Source organism: Anabas testudineus, chromosome 1 (genome assembly GCF_900324465.2).
Source record: "Anabas testudineus chromosome 1, fAnaTes1.2, whole genome shotgun sequence".
Taxonomy (NCBI): Eukaryota; Metazoa; Chordata; class Actinopteri; order Anabantiformes; family Anabantidae; genus Anabas; species Anabas testudineus.
This window is the reverse complement of record NC_046610.1, coordinates 22563456-22568171: the sequence shown is the minus strand read 5'-3', so window position 1 is coordinate 22568171 and position 4716 is coordinate 22563456.

Genomic DNA, 4716 nt, shown 5'->3' with positions numbered 1-4716 from the left:
ACAACTAATTTCTTCGACTTCGGATTAGTTAAGTCTCATTTTAAGGCAGCAGAGAAACTGGAAATATTTCAGTTGATGCAGATTAAATTGTATATTTTATTTACTCATCCTCTCATTGTACATCACACCGACTGCTGATGTGTATTTTTGTGACATAAACAAATGTGTGATAGTATAATCTTAAAGTCCTGATGCAAATAGGTACCTGAATTACAAACTGTATATTTGAAATGTTTGCGTGTTCAATAAATATTAAGAAGATTATATATTTGCATTGAGATTCACGCTGCCTACGTATTTTCAATCATGCTCTATGCTGTGAAAAGTCTTTCTGGGTTCAACTAATTTGACACCAACAGATTTAAAACCATAGAGGTTTCTTATTTGAATTTTCACTGGAGCATGCATTGTATAGTTGAAGATGTTTTGTAGTAACGTTGGTTTTAGAATGTATTGAAAAGATAACCTTGAAACAAAGGGAAAAAAAGCATGGAAGATCTTGGCGAAGGCAAGTTCTACGCTCGAAAGTTGTTTTACCAGGTTTTCTCCACATAATAGACTTAGATGATGGCTTAACAGTTTCTGCAGACGTTTGCAATACAAGGTTGCAAATGAGGTCAGCTCACTGAGCAAGATTCCTCAGGGACATTAACAAACTGAAAACAGAGGAATGAATTACACAATTTATTTTCAGCTATTAAAAGTAAGAGAAGGCACGAGGGAGAAAATGGAATGATTCAAACAAATGAAAATCATGTGGATTAGAGCCACGATCAAAATTTCCCCTCTCCCTCTCTCTATTGTCTGTTGAATCTAATTTTCCCTCACAGTATATTGCATAGTTACAGACATATATCCCATTCTGGCAAAGGGCCTGGCTTTAGGGCTGAGCATATGGCTGGTGGCTACGGGGGCGGCGATGATATGAGGAGAGGGGAGAGAACGAGGAATGAGGGGTGAGAGAAAGAGCGATAGCACCAAAGCTGGCAGAGAAAATGCTTCACTGTCATTTTATATGCCAGCTTGAGCAGAGGGCAAACACACGCACACACACTCTGAACGCACAGACATGCACTAGGCACTGGTACATTAAAAAAAACAACTTTTGTGAAGTGTCATGCATGTTTGAAAAATGCTTTTCTCCTTTATGAGCCATACATATAGCTGTACTTGTACCCTGAATGAACCTTACTCACCCTGTCATGCTGTATGAGGCATGATGTGTGTGTGTGTGTGTGTGAACAGGCAGCAGAGCTCGCTGGGTTATCGCGGCAGACTCGTGGGGGCCTTGTCAAAATACGTGTGAGAAAATACAGAGTGACAGATGTAGCCTTTCTGCTCTCTCACACTAACATGGTTATTCTCCCACCGCCCGCTTCACTGATCTCACAAACACACACACACACACACACACACACACTCAAGTTCAGTCGCTGTAGTGAAAACTGCAAACTCCAAACTTTACAATTCGTCTGGGGACCCCGAGTACTGTACTAACAGAAACAGATTAGCATAGTTTGTTGAAGTGCGACTCTTCCTTTTCTAAGTTAAGTACTATAATGGATATAAAACTAATTGAAATGGAGCTTCTTCTGCAGGCTGCATGCACTTAAAGCCATAATATTGTTTCTTGTGGCTTTTATACCTAACACAAAGAATATAGTTAGTTTTTGACAATTCGTTAATGATTAAATGAAAGTTCACTAATGCAATCTGTCTTGCTGTTGGGTTTCAGACATGCGATCTGCAGTTGGGCTCTCTTGGCTCGGCTGTAGTCGCTGTGTGACCACAAACACACCATGCTGAAGCTTGTTCAGTAGTGGCCAACCCTTACCACACACAGAGACACAGTTTGTTGTTGTGTTTCCAGACTGGAATGTGGGACTTTTTCGGAAGTCCAGATTGTTGATTCTTTGAATCCCAAACAAAACAAGCACTGTAAGCAAAAAGGGGCCACTTGACTAACTTCCATATTAAAAACTGCCCGTTTAAAGGTTTCTAGACGGATATTGCTTCAGACAACAAATCTCTCCGACCTAATCATTTCTAAGATAATAAATCAAAGTCGTTTTAACTTTAATGAATTTCAGCCACGTTCCGATTGAGCTAAGAGATGAGGCTCCTTTGAGTCCACTGAAGCATGTCGCAGAGGCCCCTATCGGATCATATATCAACGCCACTTCCCTTTGCCACATCTTCCTCCAGCACATTATCACCAGCACTGTCAGATACCAGTACAAATGAGAAAACAATAGGGAGATGAGAGCAAGTTGTTGAATATTCATAGGGAGGATAAGGATACAACTGGGACATTTTGGGGCTTTATCGGCGCTAACAGGATCTAAGCCGTGGTAATTCATGCTAAATCCAAACCAAATCAGCCCCAATGCTGTTTCTGTGGAAGAAAGAGGGGAAAAAACAAAAAAAATAATAGTCTTGGGTTGAATCTCCTGAGTGCTTTTGTGATGTGTTTCCATGTCATCTCTATCCCCTTTTCATCTATCACAACATGCTAGTCGAGGTATATCTCTCTCTCTCGCTTCCATCAATGCGTCGCGTCTTGAGCTGGAGGCTAAGAAAGAGAGCAGAAGGAAATCAAGAAAACAAATCAAGAAAAACAGGACACGTTCCCTTTTCTGTTAAAGGAGCCATATGACCAAAAAAAAAAAGAAGTGAACAGCTTTGAGATTTATCCTTGTTGAAAGGCACAGACGCTTCTCTCACAGATAGTGAATACTCAACCTTCGGGGTGCATGTATTTATTCTGACCTCATGCTTTGTTACTCCCCATCTAGAGTGTTTGACCTTTGGAGACTGACTTAGTCGTTTCTCAAAACGGAGCACTTCCTCTGAGACCAAACTAAAGGTATTAGTATTTGACTGCACGACCTTTCCCAAAGGCTTCTGGGTAAAAGGAAGTGACCCAAGTGGCTTATTTGTCTCTTGTGGATAAGTTGTCTTTGTATGTACAGTATGTGTGTGTGTGTGTGTGTGTGTGTGTATGTACAGGATGTAGCATACAGCGTTCATCTTCTAATCAAAATCAGAAAACAGCAGATGAAGCTTTTTCTTTACTCTTAGTGGCTCATGGTTTTTTCAGGGAGACATAAACTCATAGCAGCACTCAATAGATTCAACTCACTCCGTTTATTGCTTTGTTTAGCATAAACAATCAATATCCATTGAGGGCATCTGGCCACATATCATACAATGTGCAATGGGATCAATTAGAGGTTGTGAACGATGTTAACCTTATGTCATGGCTGACTGCAAAAAACTGATTCATGTAACTGAAATGTCAGTGCACCGTACATACAGTATAAAAGCAACAATTGATTCATGACAGATAAAGACACATCTCCCACGGCACATGAAAACACCCAGTAAATATGCATATATAAAGTATACTCACTGTACACACATAAAGCAGCAACGCGGTAAAATTGCTATTTTCATAGGGATGTTTGGCCGAGTGACCATGTGCAAAGTGAAAAATGTCACCTGTTGGAAAAGATTTTAAATAATCAAACTGGAGACAATCATCTGAATTCTTAAAGTTTACTTACTGCAGTTACAACTATTCTCTATTTGTCTACTTCCCACACTAGAGTACAACTGAAAATAGTTTCAACAAAAATAGCTTAAATCACACGTTTCTCTAACAAACCCACAGACAACTAACATGTGCTTTCACAGTTACATGTAGTTCTGCAGACTGTTTTAGTGTCTTTTAACTTGTTGTTTTTGTTCAAGTCATTTCCAACATATGTATCTAGATAGACCCTGTCCGTGCATTTTTATTCTGGGTAATACAGCTATACGTATTTCCTCAGATCTAATCCTATGAGCAGTTGGTTTCATCTTGTAAAGAAATCAGGAAAATCAGGATTTTCAATACATTTCTGCACAGTCTGTAGATTTTGGCCTTCATCACTTACATTGGAAGCTCTTAAAGGAGGACAGGAGGAATGGTTGATGCTGCATACATGTGAGAGCTGCAGAGGAAGAACAGAAAAATACGGCAGACATAAATAAGACGGAGCAGAGGCAGAGGGCATGAAGGCTTAAAAAAGCTAAATAAAAGGGGGGAAAGGCGAATTATTCTTAGCATTACCATTTATACAGGCAGCGACCAATGCAATTTAATCTGACCTCAGAACAAACAGGCCTGTGTGTTGTTGCTGTGAATGTGGATCAGAAGACAGGTCAGAGAGATAATTGGTAAATTGTGAATAATGGTGCTGGGCTCTCATTATAGGGAGACTATGATAGAAGCAGAATAAGAGTGAATCACAGGAGTCCAGCTCTCGTGTCAACTTGTATCCTATGTGGCGTCCATGTTGCACCCTCCAGTGCAGCAGAGGAGCAGCGGCAGATATATGTGTGCATCAAGGCATGATGAATCTTTAGAGACAAGGACATGTGCAGACAGTCACAGAAATAACAGCTGATGAGAGTAAGTAAGAAGAGAACAGTGGGACGTGTAAAAGAGTAGATTGCTGTTGAGATGGGAAAAAGCTGCCTCCATGCTGAGACCGGTGACAATACATCACGCGAGCAGCAGATGTTGTTAAATCTGCTCTGGTTGGAACATGTGGCTGAACGCTACTCGACTCATTCCTGAGCGTAGAGAAACGCCCATGCACACGTGTAAATATATATATATATATATATATATATTTATATATGACTTGAACACATCTGCACCTGCTGCCA